At 33.1% G+C, this 27,707-nt stretch overlaps 2 pseudogenes; both read left to right on the top strand.

Moving 5' to 3' along the window:
* Positions 1-2,903: 2,903 nt before the first annotated feature.
* LOC107016857 lies at positions 2,904-15,095 on the top strand (annotated as a pseudogene).
* Positions 15,096-15,879: 784 nt separating this feature from the next.
* LOC114076902 lies at positions 15,880-24,213 on the top strand (annotated as a pseudogene).
* The last annotated feature ends 3,494 nt before the right edge of the window (positions 24,214-27,707 follow it).

Raw genomic sequence — 27,707 nt, 5'->3', positions numbered from 1 at the left:
AGATTTTTCTCCAGATCACTCAGATTCTTTTTTAACCATAGAACTTGATAAGTTGCACCAGCAACGAGAATATGTTGTGCTTTCACAGAAGATTCAACAACCACTTCTTTCTTCTTTGCAAAAGCATATAATCAAGCTTCCTTCCCAATCACTACCTGAATAACCCATCAATTTCCCTTGCTCTTCCTTTTAAAATCAAATACCATAATCAACAGTTCCTTTGATATATCTCAATGTTCGTTTAGCAACACCAAAATGATCTAGCATAAACCTCAATAGAAGACTTGTCGCGAACATGAGATCAGGTCTTGTTGCTATCAAATACAACATACTACTAATTATACTTCTATAAACTGTTAGATCAGCCCTAACCTCATTCAAAATTTGAAAACTTTTCACTGTGAACTAGTGGGTTGGTACAGGCTTGAACCTTTTAAGAATATCCCCTGCATATTCTTAAAAGTGTATCATTCCTCGGGACATACAAAAAGTCTGCCAGAGGATCAAACCACAACCCACGTAAACAAACTCATCCACAGCCTTATTGGTACTTTTCTGATTGCTTTCACCCTGACTCCCTGTCCAAAAAGTGAGAATGATCATTTTCACCGTATTTCCAAGAATTACCAGTCCCATTCACGGGCCCATCAATAGTCAACACTCTTCCATGATGCTTTATGAAAAAATCAACTCACAAGAATCTCCACTCAGAATTGGTTCCCTCATACATCCATATCTCACCTTCAATAAAGGAACCAACCCACCAAAGAGAAGCGTGAAGAATAACACACCAAGGAAGCTACAACTAGCAACGTTCTCTATTTTCACCAAACTCTTCTTATTCTCCACTTTCTTGCTACTTTTTGTCACAGGCGCTACTCTTGTGGTTTCAACTTTGGAATGGGAACCAATGGCACTTGTGATCATTGTGGCTTCATCATACAAGGTTGTACAATGAAATCCATAAGAAGAGGATGGGGATACATTCCGGGGGTGGCGCCACTTGAGGAGGTACACCATTTTCTCCAAGTTGTGCCTTTAGATTTACATTTTCCGCCATTTCATAGAATATCTTTGCATTCAAATGTTGAATGAAGTATGCTATCTTTATACTATAATTCCTCCACATAATGCATTTTTATTTGCCTTGACAAGTGAACACTCCCTTATTTCTAATTAATCTAGAGAAAACGAGAAATGTGAAAGAGAAACAAAAGGCAAAAAAGAACAATAAGCTTGGGTCCCAAAAAATATAATAGCAATAAAATAACTCCTCATACAACTAGTAGTTGTACCTCACTCATGATAAAAATTTTCCTATTCTTAAATATAGTGAATTATTAACAATGTCACTCAAGGTAAATATAGTGAAATTTTGGTGTTTTCTTACATTGTTTGAGTGTTCAGTACCCTTCTTCCTTTTCAACAAATAGCTACAGTTACTTATATTAGCGTTGAGTTTATTTTCTACAACTCCACCTTTTACTAAATTACTTCCTAAATTTGGAGAAGGATGTACCAATTTGTTCAAATCTAACAGATTATTCAGCTCTTTTGTGAGATTGGACCCATGATTTGGAGATGGAACATTCAAGTACCCGGGAACATCGGTAGAAACATGGTGCAACGATTGAGGCACTTCATCCAAAAATCATGAGCTGCTCCAACTATGAAGTAGCCCCGGCGATGACATGTCCATAACCATCAGACCTCCACTGCCTGATTTCCAGCAAAATTCCTCATTTACTTCAATGTCAACTTAACATTTCTAACAGAAACGCTAAAATTTCCAATCAATTCATTTCCAGGTGGACATAAGTAATAAAAGGCCACTCGGAATGGGTTCGATCCTAGAGCTTCCCGAGACAATCTCTCGAGGTTGACTTAAATGTTCAAGATGCATCGTCAAAATTTCCCATCAGTTGACTCCAAGGTTGACCAAAGTTATTTGGGTCCATCTAATCTGATTTCAAAAACCTAGCTTTGACCCGAGACAGTTAAGAATGTACTTAGACGTTTGGAATGCATCAGCATCGATAGGGTTTGGAAAAGTATCATCAAATGATGCATAAAAAATAATTTCATTAATTGAGAAATTTAACTTCTAAAATTTCATTGAAAATTATCGATGTTTTTTTCAAATGTAGCGGTCATGTGTAGGACATACAAAATATGTTGTGGTCATGTGTAGGATGTAAAAAGTATGTTGATTTCATGTGTAGGACTTAAAAAAATGTTGCGGTCATGTGTAGGACGTTTTCTAAAATTCAACTTTCTTTCTTAGTTACCTGGTGTTCTTGATTTAACTAGAAAGATTCATTTTTTTATAAGATATACTAGTCACTGAACTCTAGATTATGAACTTCCATGTCTGAAATAAGAGGCATAGAGAAAATAAATAGAACTAAATAGTTCTTGGATCACATACTTATACCCCTTACTTCATTGAAAAATAGCAATCTTTCCTCAAGGTTCTATCATTTAAAAGAGGATGCTTGTTTCCATACATGCTCTTACTGGTAAAATACACATAATCAACTGATGAAACTACCTTACAAATTTATTTTCTGAAACATTAAGGATCTTAATTTTTGTTTCTAAGATATGATATCTACAAAATCTAATATATCAATCTGAACAATCTCAAAAGATAAAGCTATAAAAGAAAAGTAAATGACAATTTCCTCTCTATTCCTACTCTGCCTCTCGTTAAATCGTTGATCAATTGCTAAATACTTTTTACTCCCTACACGTCAACTACAACATATCAAGAAAATATTGAGGATTTTTTAATGAAATTTTGGAACATTCATTTCCTAACTGATGACATCTTTTTTTATGCATCGTTCAATGATATTTTCCGAAACCCTACCCATAATGATGCATTGCAAACACCTAGATACATGGCTGACTATCTTGGGTCGGAGTCGGGTATGGCCTGGGGCAGATGGATCCAAATATCTTTGGTAACCAATAGGGAGTTTTGATGATGCTTTTGGAACTATCAAGTCAACCTCGAGAGATTGTCAAGGAGAAGCTACGGGATCAAACATGCTTCATATGGACCCTAATTGCTTTAGTCAACCTACGATGAATTAATTAGGAATTATAGCGATTATTATAGAAATTTCAAGTTGACGTCGGGGGAAATGAGAAATTTTGCCCCCAATCAGGAAGCGGTAGTCGAGATGGTTAAGTACATGTCATCGCCAGGGCTACTTCGTAGTTGGAGCAGCTCAAGAGTTTTGGATGAAGTGTTTATGTTGTTGCACTAGGTTTTTAACAATGTCTCGGGGTACTTGAACGTTCCATCAGCAAATTGTGGTACCAATCTCTCAAAAGGGTTGAATAATCTGTTGAATTCTAATAGATTGCTACATTCTTCCCCGAAGTTAGGAAGTAATTCAGCAAAAGGTGGAGTTGTAGAACAGAAACTCGAATAATGTAAGTAATTGTAGTTATTTGTTGAAAAGGAAATAACGTAGTGAAGACTCGAATAATGTAAACAAACACCAAAAATTCACTATATTTTTCTTGAGTGATAATGTTAATAATGATGAGGAAAAAAAGAAGACGGCTAGAAAAAAGGGGAAAGTGCTCACATGTCAAGGCAATGAAAAAAGCATTATGTTGAGGAGTTAGGATACTTCATTCACCAATTCAACATTTGAATGCAAATATATCCTATGAAACAACAGAAAATGCACAACTTGGAGGTACTGGTGTAGCTCCTCAAGTGCAGCCACCCCCTAGGATGTATTCCCATCCTCCTCCATGGATGTCATATACACCAACTTATATGATGAAGCAACTAGGATAGTGACATTGTTTTCAATTCCAATGTTGAAACCACAGGCAATAGTGCCCGCATCAACAAGTAGAAAGAAAGTGGAGAAAAAGAAGAGTGAGGTGAAAACAAAGAAGGTTGCTAGTGTTAGCTTCCTTGGTGTGTTGTTCTTCATGCTTCTGTTTGGTGGGTTAGTTCCTTCATTGAAAGTAGATATGGAGGTATGAGGGAACCATTTATGAGTGGAGATTCTTGTGAGTGGATTTTTTGGTAAAATCATGGAAGAGTTTTGACTATTGACGGGTCTATGAATGGGACTGGTTATTCTGGAAAATACGGTGGAATAGATCATTGCTTACATTGTAGCTAGGGAGATCAGGGTGAAAGCAATAAAAAAAGTATCAATTTTGTTTACGTGGGAAATAGTTTAGGGTTTAGGGTTTAGGGTTTAGGATTTAGGGATTCTCTTGCAACCTCTTTGTACATACCAATTAATGATAAACTTGTCAATATTAACTGGAACTCGATAATTCGGCCTGTATTTGCAAGTGAGTAAGCCATGACATCTCATGGAATTTCTAATAAGAAAAATAGTGAGGCAAACCTCACAGTTCTTGGAGATTTAGCCATCCTTGCCTTTATCGAAGTCCTGCAGCGGGACAAAGGACTCTTGGATCCTAACATAGAAGAAAAAGGCAAATTACTATCCTATTTTGCTGAACAAACACAAATCAAAGTACGTAAAACCAAAAAAGAAAAATTGGACAACTTACTTGGGTAAATTATAGCTTGTAACCCCGTGAATTTAGCGTAGAAGGATAATGGATAAAATTTGGAACACAGCACAACAAGGAAATCTTCTCATCACATTTGAAAACAAAGACATCTCAAATATCAACCCTAACCACAAATCAGGAAATAAAATAATTATAACAAAATCGGATTTTTTTTATATAATCTCATATATAGAAAGACAATAGAAGGAGAAAGCTTACCAGTCAGATCCACTAACAAATAGAGATTAGAGAGGTGTCTGATTTCTTGTAGGAACATTTGATTTGTGCGCACAGTAAAAGGACATTTGATTTTGTGCCCCTTTGGAGTCAAAAATTAAGGAATCAAATTTCTGACTAGATATAGGAACAATTTTTGTTTTCCTTTTAAAATCCAATTATACACAATTTGGAAAGAAGAAAATTTTACCAACCATATTTTTTACAATTATATTAGGGAAAATGGTCAAATATTACCCTTCTATTATTGGAAATATTTTAAATATACAGTTTGTTATATGTTAGGTCCAAATATACCCTTTTGATTATACTTTGACACAAATTTACCCTCAATTTTAACGAAAAACACGTGACAAACTCAAAATCAAATAATTCATCTCGAATTTTAAATATTTAATTTTTTAGGAACTCATTTCGTCCTTTTTGAATTCTTTTCTATGCAGCTTCTTTTTAAAAGAAGCTAATAATTTATCGTATTCAAAAACTAATATGATTTTTCTTTCTGTCGAATTGGGTTTTTCTAAATAAAAAATTATCATGCTTAACCTCTTCTAAAAGTGTCAATATTAATCAAAGAAAAACCATTATTGAGATATGTTCTAAGAATTTTCAGCATCCAAAAATCGATGACTCCCTACTTTCATTAATTTTCTTGTACTTTTATAATAGTAAGAACATGTGGTGCAATGATTAATTTTATAGAAAGGGAAAATGTACTACTACCCCTAGACTATGACCGAAATCACAAATACACACCTTAACTAAACTAAGATCCTATTACCCCCTAAACTTTTTTTTCTTTTTGTAATTTTGTACACCTTTTTGGCTTACGTGGTATTCAAATGTCTCTCATGCGCCTCAATTGCGTGGAATCATGGAGTGTGTCACGTAAGACATAAGGTTCACAAAATAACAATAAAACTAAGATCAGGGGGTAATAGGACCTTAGTTTCGTTAAGATGTGTCTCTTAAATTTCGGTCATAGTCTAGGGTGTATTTGTGAATTTCCCTTTATAGAAATAAAATGGAGATTTTTAATTTGCAAGGGGAAAATGCAGAACAATGATGTTGTGTGATGTGCATATTTTATTATCGAAAAAAGGTCCTAAAATACCCTCGAAGTATTGAAAATAGTACCAACTAACCCTCATCCACCTATTGGATCCAAAATACCCTTCTCATCCACCTATTGGCTCACAAATACCCTCTCCATCCACCTTTAGGTCCAATTTTAGTCACTACAATAATGGAGCACCATTTAAAATAATTAAATAATCCTTTTAATTATATGGCGCTAAACCATTTGTTGAAATTTAATTATTTAATATAGTTTTAAACCTACCCTTACTCACCCATTTTTAACTAAATCCGCCCAATACTTATTGAATCCTCCAGACCCAATACAAAAAGAACCCACTCTTATTTCTTAAGCAACTTGAACCTTTAAAAGAACTAACAGAGCTTCCCATAGAAAACATATAATGTAAATGGAATCGTGATCTCATAGAAGAAACAAAAGTGACTCGGAGTTCAATGTGCAATGGTAAAGAATGAAACATTATCACCAGCTATGCACCAAGAAGTTTATCTTTTGCATAGGTTTAGCAGAAATGACTGATGCTCTAAGGGGAAAGAAAACAGAATTCTTGCATTGGACTTCATTGATTCCTTGGTTGCATAGAAGAGTCAAGTCCAGCGAATTTTCTGCATACACTCATTGCCTCCTTGGTGGTGCAGCTTATTCGATAAAATTATTTCTTGGCAAAAACGGAAATAAAAACAGAAACTCACTAGTAGTTTTTTCCTTGTAATAAGAGAAATGATCATTTCTTAGCCTAAGTAATTAAGAATGCCAACACAACTTATTTGCAGTATATTCCCAAATACCAATGCAAGTCAATTAAGTCTCTACTCAATAACATAAAGTGAAACCCATTTGTCTTTCAAACCGAACTACTCACTAGTTAACACCATCATCTCGCAGGTCCAACCCATGTCTATCATGAAGAGAATGGGTTCTTTTTGTATTGGGTCTGGCGAGTTCAATAAGTATTGGGGCAGGTTTAGTTAAAAGTGGGTGGGTAATGGATAAGTTTAAAATTATGTTAAATAATTAAATGTCAACCAATGGTTGAGCGCCACATAATTAAATATATTATTTAATTAGTTTAAATGGGTCTATATTATTGAAGTGTCTAAAATTGGACCTAAAGATGGATGGGAAAGGTATTTGTGAGTCAATAGGTGGATGAGGAGGGTATTTTGAAGTCAATAGGTAGATGAGGGGTAGTTGTATACCATTATCAATACTTCAAGGGTATTTTAGGCACCTTTCTATTTTATTATTTCTAGTACAAAAGTTTAAAAATAGAGAAGGGATAATGTATAAGTATCCCTTAGCCTATGACTGAAATGTCAGAGACACCTAAACTTAACTAAGATCTTATTACCTCCTAAACTAATTTTATTCGTATTTTTGTGCACCTTGTGTACTCATGTGACACCTTCGACCACCCAAATTGGTTGTGTTTGTACACACTCGCCCGTCATGTGTGTAAATAATTTTTTTAATGAAAATTTTTTTTAAATAAAATTAAAAAAAATTCTTTATTTTTTACAAATAATATTATGTAATTTCTTTAAAAAATAATTTTTAATTTTCTGAAGAAACATATTCTTATTTTTTATCTTGTATTTGAATTAAATTAACAATTTTTTACCTTGTATTGAAACTTTTTATTTTACTTGCATTCATTTTTCCTCTTTTATTTTTCTATTGAGTTTTTTTTTGTCTTTCGTTTTGATTTGATTTCATATGTCTTGTATTTAAAATAAGTTAATTTTGAACAGATATCGAAATACGTGAATAAAATCAAATAAATAATTAAAATATTAAACATTAAAATTAAAGGACACTTTTAATATTTTTTAAAAAATACACACAATTTATTAAAAATAATTAAAAGTGGAAAGATAATAAATCAAAAATATTTAAGTNAAAATTGTTTTTTAAAAAATACACACAATTTATTAAATAATTAAAAGTGGAAAGATAATAAATCAAAAAAATTTAAGTGAAGAAATTAAAATAAATATTTTACAAAAAAAGAAACAAAATAATTAAATATATATAAGTTTTATTATCAATAAATATTTGTACTAACTAATTACAAAGTGACCAATTTAAAAATAACATCTGTCTAATTTGTGCATTCATCACTTGCCTTCAAGAGAGTGTGCATTCTCTCTAGGACATGTCAGCGTTCGTGGTGTATTCATTTCATTTTAAATTAGTTTAGGTGGGTAATAGGACTCTAGTTATGTTTAGATGTGTCTCTATGATTTCGATCGGGGATATTTATGCATTTTTCCTATAGAAAATGAATAGGAAAATGAAAATAACAGCTCAAACGGAGGGAATGAGTTGCACAAGTGAGTTTCTAAGCAAATTGAGAGTAAATAATTTTATTTTGAGTTTGTCACATGTTTTTCTGTCAAAATTAAGGGTATATTTATATCAAAGTATAATGAGAGGGATATATTTGAACTCAAAGTATAACATGAGGGGTATATTTGGACCAAAAGTAAAACGAAGAATATAGATAAACTATTTCCTTTAGTATAAGGGTATATTTGACCCTTTGCCCATTACATTATTATAATTTTTCAGGCCGAAAGTTAATAATTTACTTTTTATTTGTTTTGTTTTTTATTCAGTTTGACTGTAACCTTGTATCTTACTAGTTTTGGGAACGCGGGATGCACGTTTGTCCCATATTACTATAAAAAATTTGTAGCCTGTATAAAATTGTAAATTAAAAATCATATATTCAGCCACATATACATAATGTTTTTCTGATTATATACATATACTTGTTAAAGGAGTAGATATTATGTCCCAATTTCATGAATTTGTAAACAAATGATTCACTACTATTATCAACCCACTTAATGGGTCGTGGTCCCAACGACAGACAGTTATTGGTGTCGTGGTTTGCCTCCGTTAGATTTTTCAGTTAGGGTCATTTTAGTATTTTTTTCCTTACGTGTTGGACATTAAAACAGTGTCATATAAATCCTAAACTATGTCGTTTTACTCAATCTCTGCCTAATAATTTAGTCTGAACTTACCCTAATCGATTATTGACCAAAATTAGACAAAACATAGAGCAAAAAGAAGAGGAAAGTCTACCAACCTCTCAAGAACAAGCAAAAGGTTTTCTTCAAGTTCCCCTCGAAATCAAAGGATTTCTCTTTAGATTTCGTCACTAGGTATGTGGGATTTCACTAGTGGGTTCCTTGCATCCACTAGGTCCCTACAATTCAGTTAGATTCTTGATTCTTTATATATTGTTTAGACCTAGGGTTTTCTGACCTTGGGAATTGTTGTAAATTAGTTTTTATAGTATTCTTAATTGAATTATCATGTTTTCTGGAAATGTTGCTTGGTTCCTTGCATGAAACTCAAAACTCTTGTTGTGAAAAAATTTCTTAGTTCATGAATAACACTTGCTAGGCCAGTTAAACAAATAAACATTCCTCAGATTTTTAATGTTACATTGTCAGTAGAATTAGCAGCAAGTTGGACTAGGGTTCAGACTTCCCTTATAATCCCATAACTACGTGCCTCTATGGACTATACGTCCCCCTCTGTATGATATCAGATTTAGTAATGATGCCAGTCATACCTTTATACTCATAGCAAGGTACATTTGGTCCTCTTTATACGGTGTATACATCGGACTTTGGGTTTGGCTCACGTGGTTTTATGTTGATTTATAGTAGCTCCCACAGTCAGACTCTAGTGCATTTGACTAGGTTTTCAATTTATACTTCAGTATTCAGTCTCAGCATGTCATGTTCATAACCAACACTTGTTCATTGCATTCAACTCATTTGTCAGTTAAAAATTCAGTATTTACATTATGTTCATATTATGTCATTTCTTGACTATGCTTTGTCCAACCTATTTATTTGTACATATATTATTTGTATCCTGCATGCAGTACATTCCAAGTACTAAAACATGTTTTACGCTACATACTTTCATGATGAAGGTTCAAGTATTCAGCATCCCAGATCACACATAGATTTATATCCAGTATTTTCATTGACGAGTCATCATACTTTGAGGACAATAGACATATTCTTTTCATATTCAGTCTTTTAGTTAAGTTTTTAGTTATTCTAGGAGTAGCTGGAGCATGTCCCATTAACGCTAGTCAGTAGAGTCTTATTAGACATAGTATTATGTTAAGCTTTAGCTTTGAGTGAATGTGCAGTATCTCTGAACGCTTAGCAAGTTATATACATTCATATCAATTTTGGGTATTCTCCACCTTCAGTTATCATTTAACTTAGCTTCCGCATTAGTTCATGTTTTCATAGAGATTCTTATTATGCTTATCATATGCAAGCTTCAGGGTTAGCTTGGGGTCACTCGTGATCCTAGGTCCCGTGTTACATCAACGGAGTAGCCTCCGCGCATGACAATTCACAACACTATGTTAATTGACTATACAGTAACACAATCAAAATCTTTTTTTCAAAGTAATAATCTTTTAGCGATCTTTACGTAAATTACTTGTATATTAGAAGAAACATATTGTTAAACTATTGAATTATTATTAAACTTATCAGGTATTGATATATGTTTTGTCATATTAAGTAGAAATTAAAAGAATAATAACACAAAAATAAATTAAAAAAATTCCATAACAATACAAAATAGTACAAAATTACATAAAACTTGCATACCAAATTTATTTTGGACAACCATACCTTAACTCCAAAATGGAAAGAAAAACTTAAAATCATAAGCGCGCTACATACGAAAGATCTAAAGGAAGAGAAAATGGTAGAAAGCCCCCTCAATCTATAGCAAGATTTCCAATCGCACGCACGGTAGCATATGCCAAATCTCTCCACCCTTATCATCCCAAAATTGATGAGCCATTACCACTTCTCCACCAGATTCATTATTGTAAATTTCTTAACAACACCCATATAAGAATTTTGAAAAAAAAAATAATCAAATCCACCATCTCCAATCACCAAAAAATAATTTTAATCAGATTAAACTCATAGTGGTCTTGGTGGTGGTATAAATATTCTCTTTTTCAGGATTTTTATTTGAAAGAAATGGCGGAGAGTTATTTGAGTAAGTGGAGGAGATAATGGTGAAGGCGGCTAAATTACAAAGGCATAGGTGGAGATGGTGGCGGCAGCAAAATTGTCAGACTATGTCGCCGGCGACGACATATCCCTACAGAGAGACAAAAGAGAGCCCCCAATTTAACAACCTTATTTTCTCCAAATCAAAGTTCTCACCAAATAGTTAGGACTAAAATATGAATGAAGAACAAAGGTTTAAGAAGAAAAGAAGAAAAATGTCTCTTAAAAAAAGATCTAAAGGGGAAATACACATGTCATCAGAAATAGTGGTACCTCATATTCCACTAAACTTCAAACTCACTTAACGATAATAAATTATACAAAAAAAATTAAATACAAGAAGAAGAAGAGTAGAAGATTGGGAAAATTGTGGTTGGAAATGAGAGGAAGACCCTCTATTTATAATCAACAAAGAGTAGTACGAACAAATATTTTTTGTCTTAGTTGAAAAATCATGACCTTTTCGAGAAGTCACAACTTATTCAAAAAGTCATAACTCTTTGGAAAAGTCACAACTTATTGATAAAGTCACAACTCTTTGAAAAGTCACAACTCATTGAAAAATCACAACACTTTAAAAAAAATTACAACTTATCAGAAAAGCGACAACTCATAAAAAAAGTCACAACCTAAGTTCGGGATATTATTGTAATTTAACATTCAGGTTAGGAGTACATGTTTTAAGGTAAATATAGATATAGATATAGATTTGGTCTATATAGAACAATTTTCGGAACTTTTAAAATTCTCCATAATTTCTTCATTCATGACCAACAAAAATTGATGATTATTACCAATTCATTTAATTTTTAAAAAATAAAAAATATCATAAACTTAAAACATAACTGTAATATGTTTTTTTAGATATTTTCTTATTTATTTAACTATGTGTTATTAATGGTATTATTGTAGTAATTCAACTTTATTGGGGTATATTGATATTTTGACTTTTAACTTTTTTTCCCACTTATATATATATACTAGTATTGACGCACTTGTAACCGTGTGTTGCACGTGAATATCAAATCATGTACCACAGTATTTTTCCATCATAAAAAATAGAAGATTTACTAAATAGAATGTTTTAAGAAGAACAAGAAAGATTTTTTTTTTTAAAAAATGTAGTTTTAAAATTTGAGGAAGCCCCTCTTTTAATAGGCAACAAAGGGTAGTGTATGAAAAACTACTTATTGTGCGTTATCAAAGAGATTTCACAATCCTATAGAAAACTCACAACCCTTCTGAAAGGTCACAACTCATTAGAAAAGTCATAACTCTTAGAAAATGTCACAACCCATCGGAAAGGTTACAACTCTTCAGAAAAGTCGTAACACTATAGAAGAGTCACAACCCTTCTTAAAGCTCACAACATATCTGAAAAAGATAAAACTCATCGAAAATATTGTAACCTTCAATGTCAAAATGTGTCTGTCTTTTGTATAATATAGTATAATACACATAAATAAATAAAATAAAATATAAAAACAAGAAAATATACTACATTTGGTGTTTTAAGTTACTTAGTATAGAATGATAAAAATGTATAGATATAGATTGGTTTGATCTTAATTTGATATGGAATTTTTACAAAACAAAGAAGAATTTTAATTTATGGAGGATATGTTGAATATATAAAAATGTCTTTTCACTTCATGGTCTTAATGATGTGCGCCACCCAAAGAAAAAATAACTTTTTATATTAAACTAAATAAAAGTAAAAGTACACTAAAAAATCTGAAACGAAAGAGTATTTACTAAATGTAGTTTGGACTATTCAAATATGTTTTGATCAAAAACTTTTTCTCCAACAGTTTGATACTTTTCAGATTTTGAAAACCAAGTGATAGTTTGTGCTATAGAAAATCATTGATCTTCTTGTCAAGTAGAAGCTGCTACAAAAGTATATTTGATCGTTGTGAAAATGAGTAAATAAGAATTATCAAGATATTTCTTTCGAAGACGTTTCTTCATCCTGTTTTTGTTCAACTCTTTCAACTCATTTATCTCTTGTTCTAGCTTATGTGCATATCGGCCTCATCACACAAATCATCAACAACAACATTTCGTAAGAAAGACTTACTGCCCTATAACAGAGAAGGGGTTGGACCAAGTCCTAAACCACGAACATAACCACTTTTTTCATTTCCCAACACTTGAGAATACACATCTCCTTTCCAGGGAACATTGCCATGTGATTGTTCCTCAAATGTCTCACCATTACTCAACTTCTCTTTCATCATGTTCTGAGAATAATGAAGACTATAATTTAGGACAAGATAAATGGTATCAAGTCAGGTGCTATTAACTACTCATACTTTCATCTTAAAAGTTAAAAGGGTAAGAAATCTTACAACTACATTTGAAGACTACTCATCCAATATTCTATCATCTTTGCGTTTTGTAAGAGTTAATACGTAGACTTTTGCACGTGTAGGCTCTATTCCATCTATAGCCTAATCAAGTATAATTCATTTCAAATGAATAAGTCATGATTGAATGAGTTGTAAAATATTATAGAAGGTAATGTATGCATGAATACATGTTCATTCATCAAGGTTGCTATGCTTTTGGACCCTCCAGTGTGAGGCATATTTTGCTTAGATCTACTAATTATATTTGTTTGACTACGCCTCTAAAAGGAGAAAATAAAACTTGTTTAGCATAACTTTTGACTATGAAAGAAGCATATTGAATCTTGCTGATTTCCTTATTCGTGTCAATATTGCCACAAGGAAAGGGGGATCATCGGTAGCTAAGTCACATTTTAAGATAGTATGACTATTTATCAGTTCAAACATATTTTGGATATGGAACTACATAGTTACACAATTCAATAAACCAGGCCAGTACTAATAAAACAAAACTATCACTACCCTTTGCTTTTTATCAGAAAGCCAATACGAGATGAGACAACTCCATTGATCTCTTGGTATGTGACTTGGTCTATTTTTCATCTAGGCATCTTTGGTCTTATAATTGGTCACATACATAGACTCTAAGTCACATTTATAGTCCCTCCATTTTTTTCCTATTGACTTTTTCACAAACTCTTCTCCATGTTTTGGAATTGAAAACTTTTTCTGAAAAGATAGACAAAAGTTAAAAAGACAATATCATGAATAAAAAGAAATGATACTTGTTAAGAATAAAATTTTCATACCCTCACAAACTCCACCAATTTTTTCTTTTCTTCTTCGTCAAACCCACTCGCCAATCATTTGCATTTAACGGTGTCAAATCTGGGGTTCTAGGAATGATGCCTAGAAAGCTAGCAAGCTTTCGACCCTCTTTTCCAATTGATTGATTAAGACTATTAAATTGCACAACAATTGTCTTTCCCAAGGGTAGATTCCAAAATCATTTAATAAAGTAGGTCCACGAACTTTATTTAATGATTCAACACTCACTCTATGGCAGTCAACAGAAGAAGAATTAAGTACAATTTCTAAGCTTGATATAAACAATGACCAATAATTCAACAAATTAATATATATATACGTATATATATATGACCGGATGAATGAGTATAAGCCATGTAATAGTAACGTCTTTTTCAGAATACTTGAGACATCTCCAAACTTGACATGATTTATCATTAATGGCGCCAATAGAATTGTTATCTTCAGATGTTTGGGGTCGAAAGCAACTCTGACCTTTTAATAATTCCTGAATATAAGACTGCACTTCTTCATCAAGACGTTGTTCAATTATCAACCTGCTACCAAGTCTAGTTCGCATTTTTCGTACTTCAAACTTAACTACTTATCTATTTTTCTTCAAACCTCTAAAAGAAAAATACATTTTACTAACTTTACTGTAATCCATCACGAACCGGAATGTTCCAATTCTTATCTCAAGTTGTGGAAAAGGTCATAAATTTATTGATCCAGACAGTTGCACAAGAGATTGGATATTTCATTACTATGCAAGCAACATCAGATCATTGGATGATGAATCTAAGAGGCTGTAGAATATTTGAAGCTGGGATAAGTGACAAGAGGAGGCTTCCTGGAGAAATGTCTACAAGATGTCATGTTACTGCACCTAGCAATTGCAGAGAACACAAGTTTTCTTATGCCCTGTTGGTTCTCTGGTACAAGTTTATTAGACAAATTTCATGATTTTTCAGTGGCATGCTTACGAATTAGGCATATACATACTAATATGTGAAAACTTGCAAACAAACTATTGAAGGAAACAACAATGGAAACACACCTGCAAGAGGCTGCTCTTAGTTTTGTTGTGAAATTTTAAATAGTGTTCTAAGCTACAGAGAATTTTATCTCATCTTCTCGAGCTAAATTCAAAAGAAAACAAAATCTAATTAATATATACAGATTTTCTAAGCTATGTTCTTCATCAAATCTATGTTAGGCTAATAAAATCAAATTCAAGTTTTGAGAAAGCGAAATCTAAAAGGAGTCGAATTAACGAATTAGAGATTAGTACAATGCATAGAGCACAAATTAACGAATTAGAGCTTAGTACAATGTATAGAGCACAACTTTCTGGACACTACATATACTAATCCTTTTATATCATGATTTTATAGTCATACACAAAAAAACCATATTAGTAAAAGCATGGTTTGAAAAAGAAAATCATAAAATAGACAACGATTGCATTAAGCAAGGTACAAATTGTTGCATTATATACCAAGCAAACTGAAATAGAACAAAGGCAAATACAGAACAAAATTATTTACAGATCGAGCTTATCACAACACGCCATATACAAAGTACAACTCTATCTTAGCAAACTATAACTTCATTGCAAGAGTGCAGTTCTTATATATGGTAATTTCATCGCTCATACAAAAAACATTCATCATCATCTAATCACATCAAAAAAAATAAAACAAAATGCGGCGTACCTCAAAGAGGTGACAAAGGATTGAGAAAGTTGATGGCGGATGAAGAAAACGGAGATACAAACGATGAAGTCAATGACAAAGAAGATGAAGCTTCAGAGAAATTGATGGTGATTCATGCCAATGTGGTGAATCTCGGATTGCGCTTCAGATGAAGACGTCGCTAATTTGGAATTGCCTTTTTTTAGAATTTTGGGGGTTTTTGGGAGTGAAATGGGTTTAGCTATAGCCCTATACAGAATGTTGGGGGTATTTTGGAATAAAAGGTATTCTCTCAATGAAATGGTCTATTAGTTATTTCTTTAAGTAAAAAATAATTGTCGTTTATGGGTCAATTATTACCGACTAATGGTCAATTGCCGCTAATAATGGATTGTAAAAGATAATTTAGCGGCATTTATATTATTGCCAATAAGTAATTTCCGCTAAAAGTGATTTTTGTAGTAGTGAGATTTTCTCCATTTCTCCTCTTTGACAGCATTCTCAAAAGTTGTAGGATCATAGTCTACAAACAAAGAGAAGTGGCGAATCTTCATTAACAAGAATTGTTGTTACCTTATAATTCATCATCTATGTGGGCCTTATGCAAGCACAACTAAGAGGCTGAGCAGGAGCATTAATTTCTTTCAAAACTTGTGGTGAAATATCGTAACCTGCTTCAGTAGAAATTTCAGCTATTTTGGGTGTGGCAACTACTTCTTTTACTTCATTATTAATTAGGATTGGAGTATACTGATGTATATCCAATCCAAAGTATAATCCTCATCAAAAACATCTCTTCTAGTCACAACCTTCTTTGTCAAGAATTGAATATCTTGTATGATGAATATGGAGAAAATGGTGTGCTAGCATTTGATGTAAAAAATGTGGTTGCAGCAGTTCTACGTGTGCCTATTCCACCTAGGAGATATGGTGTGTTGACTCAGGTAAAGGATGAGCTATCCTATGTAACTGGTTACAACGATTGTGGGGATGTTTTTATGTTAGATATGTAGGGAGGAATGGACATGAGTCTGAACCATAGTGTGTGCGTAAATCTTGGAGACAAGAAGTCTCGGTAAACATTGGAGAAAGATCCCTTTGTTGACAATGATACCGTGTTGTGTAGTGTATTACCGTTTATAAACAGTGGTGATGACATTGTGGTGATCTACACAACTGAAAGGATATATCTTTATTACCTGAATAGGCAGAAGGTGGAGACTATTATGACTCCAGGACAATTAAATCCTAAGAGAAGATTCATACCGTACACAAACTGCCTCATTGCGATACATGAGCAAAAAGAAGTAGTTGTTCTGTTGTTGTTGCTGTCAAGTAGAATTCTCATATTTAATTTCATCTTCTTTTGTTTTTATATGACTTGGATTGCAGATGAAGTTCTTTTTGTGATAGACATGCTTTGGATTGCCAAGGTAGTTTGAACGTTTTTTCCATCACTCATTTTTAGTTATTTCTTGCTTGATTGTGTGTTTTTACTTGTGAGTTCCGTTCTGATGAAAGTGGAATGTGTTGATCATACCACACATTCCATCGTCAAATTTAAACAGTAACACTAGAAAGGAACTCACAAGTAAAACAATGCAATCAAGCAAGAAATAATTAAAAATGAGTGGAGGAAAAAAACGTTCAAACTATATTGGCAATCCTAAACATGTCTATACGAAAAACAGCTTAATCTACAATCCAAGTCATATAAAAACAAAAGAGGATGAAATTAAACATGAGAATTCTACTTGACAGAACAACTACTTTTTCAGCTCATGTATCAGAGCGAGGCTGTTTATGTATGGTATGAATCTTCTCTTAGGATTTAGTTGTGCTGGAGTCATAATAGTCTCCACCTTCTTCCCATTCAGGTAATAAATATATATCCTTTCAGTTTTGTAGAACACCACTATGTCATCACCACCGTTTATACACGGTAATACGCAACACAACACAGTACCATTGTCAACAAAGGGATATTTCTCCAATTGTTGTTTAGACTTCTTGCGTCCAAGATTTACTCACACAGTACGATTCATACTCATGTCCATTCCTCCGTACATATCTAACAAAAAAACATCCCTACAATCGTTGTAAACAGTTACATAGGATAGCTCATCCTTTACCTGAGTCAACACACCATATCTCCTAGGTGGAATAGGCACACGTACAACTGCTGCAACCTCATTTTTACATCAAATGCTAGCACACCATGTTTCACTAACACCAAGACAAACACATTTATCATCTCTATCATCAAGCTTCTTTCTTTTTTCTTTTGGAATATGTGCATAAGCAATGGATCAAAAATTTTTGTAGTGGTCTACTGCCGGTTTACTTCCGCTCCACACTTTCTCGGGTATTACATCTCGAAGAGAAACAGTGGAACTTCTGTTCAAGATAAGAATGCTCCATTTTACCGTTCTGGCATAAATTCCTATGGAAGTCTTCCCTGAGCCAGCAAGCTAAGAACCATGTTAAGAATGGTTCTATTTTTCCTCTCGGTCACACCATTTTACTGTGGTGTATATGTTGTTCTAAGCTCTTTCAAAATGTCACGAGTCTCCTTCGTGATCTATCAGAAGGTTCTTAATGGCCCTTCCAGTCTCAATCTCCACACACACTTTGAAGCTTTTAAATATATTAAAAGCCTTTGATTTTTCTTTCAGAATGTACACCTAAGTCTTCCTCGAATAATCATCAATAAAGGTAATAAAATACCTTTTGCCCCCATTAGAGATTGGTGTTAATGGCCCACAGACATCCGAGTGTACTGGCCTAATACCTCCTTGGATCTCCATGACTTACTATTAGGAAACTGAAACGAAGTTGTTTTCCAACAACACATTCTTCACAAACTTGAGACGGAACAACAATTTCATAATGCCCCGTCACCATACTCTTCCTTTGAAGGATCTTCAAGCCACCAAAATTCAAATGACCATATAAAAAATGCCACAACCATGAAGGAATTTTCATTTTCTGCCAAGTAGCAAGATTGAACATTTTCAATATTCAAAGGAAACAATGTGTTTTGACTCATTTTCACAAAGTCAACAAATCGTCTAGGGGGACTAGAAATTTCACATGTATCATTCCTTAACATGATGACATTTACTTTTTGGTAACAGCTGACAGGGACAACTCTCAACAGATTTGATATGACTTCCACACACCTATTTTTTGTTCTAAAATTGATATTGTACCCTTTCCCATCATATTAACTATTTATAGATCACCAAAACTAACTGTTGACTAAACGTTTTTGCTTAAATTAGTAAAAGAAGACTTACTTCCAGTCATATTGTTACAACTGGCGGTATTCACATATATACCAAAATAACTTGCTCCCGGGACTCACTTTAGCATGAACCTCCATTAACGAGGTTTCTCCTTCTTTATCCTCAACAAAATTTGACTTCTCTTCTTTCTCACTAGGCATCCTAGTACGACATTCAGAATGAGAGTGACTAAATTTATTGCAACGATAACATTATACATCGGATTTTTTGAAATCTCTCCCTCTGTCTTTGTCGTAGTCATCATTGGCTTTAAAATTACATAATGCAAACACACGTAGAGCTATAAAAGCTTTTAAAAAAATTTAGTGGAAACCATACCTATTGAACCACTAGTGTATGTTCTTACAAGACATATTCCATAAAACAAGGCGACCTTTCCTTTACAAAGAATTATCAAAAAAATATTTCATTTTCAAACACTCCTCCTTGATATTTTTCTTGGATACTCCCAACGTAGCCCTTAGAACTTCAAAATTTCCCTTAGGAAGAGCCATGATCATTATGTTTGCAATCTACTCATCTAAGCTGCAATGAACAAGTGTAACTTCCCCATCCGTCTCAGCTTGCCTAAATAGGATGAAACTACACTTTTTTATGCACTATAATTATTGTTATGATGTTGTCATTCTTAATGACAATAGGTTCAATAAGATTTTTCTCCAGTTCATTCAGAATCTTTCTTAACCATAGAACTTGATAAGTTGCACCAGCAACGAGAATATGATGTGCTTTAACAGAAGATTGAACAACCACTTCTTTCTTCTTTGCAAAAGCATATAATCAATCTTCCTTCCCAATCACTATCTGAATAACCCATCAATTTCCCTTGCTCTTCCTTTTTAAATCAAATACCATAATCAACAGTTCCTTTGATATATCTCAATGTTCGTTTAGCAACACCAAAATGATCTAGCATAAACCTTAATAGAAGACTTGTCGCGAACATGAGGTCAGGTCTTGTTGCTATCAAATACAACAAACTACTAATTATACTTCTATAAACTGTTAGATCAGCCCTAAACTCATTAAAATTTGAAAACTTTTCACTGTGAACTAGTGGGTTGGTACAGGCTTGAACCTTTTAAGAATATCCCCTGCATATTCTTAAAAGTGTATCATTCTTCGGGACATATAAAAAGTGTGCTAGAGGATCAAACCACAACCCACATAAACAAACTCATCCACAACCTTATTGATACTTTTCTGATTGGTTTCACCCTGACTCCATGTCCAAAAAGTGAGAATAATCTTTTTCACCGTATTTCCGAGAATTACAAGTCCCATTCACGGGCCCATCAATAGTCAACAATCTTCCATGATGCTTTATGAAAAAATCAACTCACAAGAATCTCCACTCAGAATTGGTTCGCTCATACATCCATATCTCACCTTCAATAAAGGAACCAACCCACCAAAGAGAAGCGTGAAGAATAACACACCAAGGAAGCTACAACTAGCAACGTTCTCTATTTTCACCTAACCCTTCTTATTCTCCACTTTCTTGCTACTTTTTGTCACGGGCGCTACTGTTGTGGTTTCAACTTTGGAATGGGAACCAATGGCACTTGTGGTCGTTGTGGCTTCATCATACAAGGTTGTACAATGAAATCCATAAGAAGAGGATGGGGATACATTCCGGGGGTGGCGCCACTTGAGGAGGTACACCATTTTCTCCAAGTTGTGCCTTTAGATTTACATTTTCCGCCATTTCATAGAATATCTTTGCATTCAAATGTTGAATGAAGTATGCTATCTTTATATTATAATTCCTCCACATAATGCATTTTTATTTGCCTTGACAAGTGAACACTCCCTTATTCCTAATTAATCTAGAGAAAACGAGAAATGTGAAAGAGAAATAAAAGGCAAAAAAGAACAATAAAGCTTGGGTCCCAAAAAATATAATAGCAATAAAATAACTCCTCATACAACTAGTAGTTGTACCTCACTCATGATAAAAATTTTCCTATTCTTAAATATAGTGAATTATTAACAATGTCACTCAAGGTAAATATAGTGAAATTTTGGTGTTTGCTTACATTGTTTGAGTGTTCACTACCCTTCTTCCTTTTCAACAAATAGCTACAGTTACTTATATTAGCGTTGAGTTTATTTTCTACAACTCCACCTTTTACTAAATTACTTCCTAAATTTGGAGAAGGATGTACCAATTTGTTCAAATCTAACAGATTATTCAGCTCTTTTGTGAGATTGGACCCATGATTTGGAGATGGAACATTCAAGTACCCGGGAACATCCGTAGAAACATGGTGCAACGATTGAGGCACTTCATCCAAAAATCATGAGCTGCTCCAACTATGAAGTAGCCCCGGCGATGACATGTCCATAACCATCAGATCTCCACTGCCTGATTTCCAGCAAAATTCCTCATTTCCTTCAATTCATTCCCAGGTGGACATAAGCAATAAAAGCCCATCTGTAATGGGTTCGATCCTAGAGCTTCCCGAGACAATCTCTCGAGGCTGACTTAAATGTTCAAGATGCATCGTCAAAATTTCCCATCAGTTGACTCCAAGTTTGTCCAAAGCTATTTGGGCCCATCTAATCTGATTTCAAACCTAGCTTTTACCCGAGACAGTTAAGAATGTACTTAGACGTTTGGAATGCATCATCATCGATAGGGTATGGAAAAGTATCATCAAATGATGCATAAAAAATAATGTCATTAATTTAGAAATTTAACTTCTAAAATTTCATTGAAAATTATCGATGTTTTTTTCAAATGTAGCGGTCATGTGTAGGACATACAAAATATGTTGTGGTCATGTGTAGGACGTAAAAAGTATGTTGATTTCATGTGTAGGACTTAAAAAAATGTTGCGGTCATGTGTGGGACGTTTTCTAAAATTCAACTTTCTTTCTTAGTTACCTGGTGTTCTTGATTTAACTAGAAAGATTCATTTTTTTTATAAGATATACTAGTCACTGAACTCTAGATTATGAACTTCCATGTGTGAAATAAGAGGCATAGAGAAAATAAATAGAACTAAATAGTTCTTGGATCACATACTTACATCCCTTACTTCATTGAAAAATAGCAATCTTTCCTCAAGGTTCTATCATTTAAAAGAGGATTCTTGTATCCATACATGCTCTTAGTGGTAAAATACACATAATCAACTGATGAAAGTACCTTACAAATTTATTTTTTGAAACTGTAAGGATCTTAATTTTTGTTTCTAAAATATGATATCTACAAAATCTAATATATCAATCTAAACAATCTCAAAAGATAAAGCTACAAAAGAAAAGTAAATGACAATTTCCTCTCTATTCCTACTCCGTCTCTCGTTAAATCTTTGATCAATTGCTAAATACTTTTTACGCCCTACACGTCAACTACAACATATCAAGAAAATATTGAGGATTTTTAATGAAATTTTGGAACATTAATTTCCTAACTGATGACATCTTTTTTTATGCATCGTTTAATGATATTTTCCGAAACCCTACCCATAATGATGCATTATGCAAACACCTAGATACATGACTGACTATCTTTGGCTGGAGTCGGGTTTGGACTCGGGTCAGATGGACCCAAATATCTTTGGTAACCAATAGGGAGTTTTGATGATCCTTTTGGAAATATCAAGTCAACCTCGAGAGATTGTCAAGGGGAAGCTACGGGATCAAACCTGCTTCATATGGACCCTAATTGCTTTAGTCAACCTACAATGAATTAATTAGGAATTATAGCAATTATTATAGAAATTTCAAGTTGACGTCGGGCGAAATGAGAAATTTTGCCCCCAATCAGGAAGCGGTAGTTGAGAAGGTTAAGTACATGTTATCGCCAGGGCTACTTCGTAGTTGGAGCAGCTCAAGATTTTTGGATGAAGTGTTTGTGTTGTTGCACTAGGTTTTTACCAATGTCTCCGGGTACTTGAACGTGCCATCAGCGAATTGTGGTTCCAATCTCTCAAAAGGGTTGAATAATCTGTTGAGTTCTAATAGATTGCTACATTCTACCCCGAAGTTAGGAAGTAATTCAGCAAAAGGTGGAGTTGTAGAACAGAAACTCAATGCTAATATAAGTAATTGTAGTTATTTGTTGAAAAGGAAATAACATAGTGAAGACTCGAATAATGTAAACAAACACCAAAAATTCACTATATTTTTCTTGAGTGATAATGTTAATAATGATGAGGAAAAAAAGAAGACGGCTAGAAAAAAGGGGAAAGTGCTCACATGTTAAGGCAATGAAAACAGCATTATGTTGAGGAGTTAGGATACTTTTTTCACAAATTCAACATTTGAATGCAAATAAATCCTATGAAACAACAGAAAATGCACAACTTGGAGGTAGTGGTGTAGCTCCTCAAATGCAGTCACCCCCCAGGATGTATTCCCATCCTCCTCCATGGATGTCATATACACCACCTTATATGATGAAGCAACTAGGATAGTGACATTGGTTTCAATTCCAAAGTTGAAACCATAGGCAATAGTGCCCGCATCAACAAGTAGAAACAAAGTGGAGAAAAAGAAGAGTGAGGTGAAAACAAAGAAGGTTGCTAGTGTTAGCTTCCTTGGTGTGTTGTTCTTCATGCTTTTGTTTGGTGGGTTAGTTCCTTTATCGAAAGTAGATATGGAGGTATGAGAGGAACCATTTATGAGTGGAGATTCTTGTGAGTAGATTTTTTGGTAACATCATGGAAGAGTTTTGACTATTGTCGGGTCTATGAATGGGACTGGTTATTCTGGGAAATACAGTGGAATAGATCATTTCTTACATTGTAGCTAGGGAGATCAGGGTGAAAGCAATAAAAAAAGTACCAATTTTGTTTACGTGGGAAATAGTTTAGGGTTTAGGGATTAGGGTTTAGGGATCCTCTTGCAACCTCTTTGTACATACCAATTAATCATAAACTTGTCAATATTCATTTGAACTCGATAATTCAGCTTGTATTTGCAAGTGAGAAAGCCATGACATCTCATGGAAGTGCTAATAAGAAAAATAGTGAGGCAAACCTCACAGTTCTTGGAGATTTAGCCATCCTTGCCTTTATCGAAGTCCTGCAGCGGGACAAAGGACTCTTGGATCCTAACATAGAATAAAAAGGCAAATTATAATCCTATTTTGCTGAACAAAGACAAATCTAAGTACGTAAAACCAAAAAAGAAAAATTGGACAACTTACTTGGGCAAATTATAGCTTGTAACCCCGTGAATTTAGCGTAGAAGGATAGTGGATAAAATTTGGAACACAGCACAACAAGGAAATCTACTCATCACATTTGAAAACAAAGACATCTCAAATATCAACCCTAACCTCAAATCAGGAAATAAAATAATTATAACAAAACCGGATTTTTTTTTATATAATCTCATATATAGAAAGACAATAGAAGGAGAAAGCTTACCAATCAGATCCACTAACAAATAGAGATTAGAGAGATGTCTGATTTCATGTAGGAACATTTGATTTGTGCTCCCAGTACAAGGACATTTGATTTTGTGTCCCTTTGGAGTCAAAAATTAAGGAATCAAATTTCTGACTTGATATAGGAACAATTTTTGTTTTCCTTTTAAAATCCAATTATACACAATTTGGAAAGAAGAAAATTTTACCAACAATATTTTTTACAATTATATTAGGGAAAATAATCAAATATTACCCTTCTATTATTGGAAATATTTTAAATATACACTTCGTGATATGTTAGGTCCAAATATACCCTTTTGATTATACTTTGACACAAATTTACCCTCAATTTTAACGAAAAACACGTGACAAACTCAAAATCAAATAATTCATCTCGAATTTCAAATATTTAATTTTTTTAGAAACTCATTTCCTCCTTTTTGAATTCTTTTATATGCATCTTCTTTTTAAAAGAAGCTAATAATTTATCGTATTCAAAAACTAATATGATTTTTCTTTCTGTCGAATTGAGGTTTTTCTAAATAAAAAATTATCATGCTTAACCTCTTCTAAAAGTGTCAATATTAATCAAAGAAAATACATTATTGAGATATGTTCTAAGAATTTTCAGCATCCAAAAATCGATGACTCCCTACGTTCATTAATTTTCTTGTACTTTTATAATAGTAAGAACATGTGGTACAATGATTAATTTTATAGAAAGGGAAAATGTACTACTACCCCTAGACTATGACCGAAATAACAAATACACACCTTAACTAAACTAAGATCCTATTACCCCCTAAACTTTTTTTTCTTTTTGTAATTTTGTACACCTTTTTGGCTTACGTGGTATTCAAATGTCTCTCACGCGCCTCAATTGTGTGGAATCACGGAGTGTGTCACGTAAGACATAAGGTTCACAAAATAACAATAAAACTAAGATCAGGGGGTAATAGGACCTTAGTTTCGTGAAGATGTGTCTCTTAAATTTCGGTCATCGTCTAGGGGGTACTTGTGAATTCCCCTTATAGAAATATATTGAAGATTTTTACTTTGCAAGGGGAAAATGCAGAACAATGATGTTGTGTGATGTGCATATTTTATTATCGAAAAAGTCCTAAAATACCCTCGAAGTATTGAAAATACTATCAACTAACCCTCATCCACCTATTGGATCTAAAATACCCTTCTCATCCACCTATTGGCTCACAAATACCCTCTCCATCCACCTTTAGGTCAAATTTTAGTCACTACAATAATGGAGCACCATTTAAAATAATTAAATAATCCTTTTAATTATATGGCGCTAAACCATTGGTTGAAATTTAATTATTTAATATAGTTTTAAACCTACCCTTACTACCCATTTTTAACTAAATCCGCCCCAATACTTATTGAATCCTCCAGACCCAATACAAAAAGAACCCGCTCTTATTTCTTAAGCAAATTGAACCTTTAAAAGAACTAACAGAGCTTCCCATAGAAAACATATAATGTAAATGGAATCGTGATCACATAGAAAAAAGACAAGTGACTCGGAGTTCAATGTGCAATGGTAAAGAATGAAACATTATCACCAGCTATGCACCAAGAAGTTTATCTTTTGCATAGGTTTAGCAGAAATGACTTATGCTCTAAGGGGAAAGAAAACATAATTCTTGCATTGGACTTCATTGATTCCTTGGTTGCATAGAAGAGTCAAGTCCAGCGAATTTTCTGCATACACTCATTACCTCCTCGGTGGCGCAGCTTATTCGATAAAATTATTTCTTGGCAAAAAAGGAAATAAAAACAGAAACTCACTAGTAGTTTTTTCCTTGTAATAAGAGAAATGATCATTTCTTAGCCTAAGTAATTAAGAATGCCAACACCACTTATTTGCAGTATATTCCCAAATCCCAATGCAAGTCAATTAAGTCTCTACTCAATAACATTAAGTGAAACCCATTTGTCTTTCAAACCGAAATACTCACTAGTTAACACCATCATCTAGCAGGTCCAACCCATGTCTATCATGAAGAGAATGGGTTCTTTTTGTATTTGATCTGGCGAGTTCAGTAAGTATTGGGGCAGGTTTAGTTAAAAATGGGTGGATAATCGATAAGTTTAAAATTATATTAAATAATTAAATGTCAACCAATGTTTGAGCACCACGTAATTAAATAGATTATTTAATTAGTTTAAATGGGTCTATATTATTGAAGTGTCTAAAATTGGACCTAAAGATGGATGGGAAATGTATTTGTGATCCATAGGTGGATGAGGAGGGTATTTTGAAGTCAATAGGTAGATGAGGGGTAGTTATATATACCATTTTCAATACTTCAAGGGTATTTTAGGCCCCTTTCTATTTTATTATTTCTAGTACAAAAGTTTAAAAATAGAGAAGGGATAATGTATAAGTATCCCTTAGCCTATGGCTGAAATCTCAGAGACACCTAAACTTAACTAAGATCTTAATACCCCTTAAACTTATTTTATTCGTATTTTTGTGCACCTTTTGTACTCATGTGACACCTTCGACCACCCAAGTTTGTTGTGTTTGTACACACTCGCTCGTCATGTGTGTAAATAATTTTTTAATGAAAAATTATTTTTTAAAAATAAAATTGAAATATATTTCTTTATTTTTTAAAAATAATATTATGTAATTTCTTTTAAAAATAATTTTTAATTTTCTGAAGAAACATATTCTTATTTTTTATCTTGTATTTGAATTAAGTTAACAATTTTTACCTTGTATTGAAACTTTTTATTTTACTTGCATTCATTTTTCCTCTTTTATTTTTCTATTGAGTTTTTTTTTGTCTTTCGTTTTGATTTGATTTCAAATGTCTTGTATTTAAAATGAGTTAATTTTGAACAGATATCTAAATACGTGAATAAAATAAAATAAAACATAAAAATATTAAAACATTAAAATTAAAGGACACTTTTAAATTGTTTTTTTAAAAAATACACACAATTTATTAAAAATAATTAAAACTGGAAAGATAATAAATCAAAAAAATTTAAGTGAAGAAATTAAAATAAATATTTTACAAAAAAAGAAAAAAAATAATTAAATATATATAAGTTTTATTATCAATAAATATGTGTACTAACTAATTACAAAGTGACCAATTTAAAAATAACATCTGTCTAATTTGTGCACTCATCACTTACCTTCAAGAGAGTGTGCATT

Source organism: Solanum pennellii, chromosome 4 (genome assembly GCF_001406875.1).
Source record: "Solanum pennellii chromosome 4, SPENNV200".
NCBI classification, from domain to species: domain Eukaryota; kingdom Viridiplantae; phylum Streptophyta; class Magnoliopsida; order Solanales; family Solanaceae; genus Solanum; species Solanum pennellii.
Note: the sequence above shows the minus strand (reverse complement) of the source record. Positions and strands in the feature narration are given on the sequence as shown.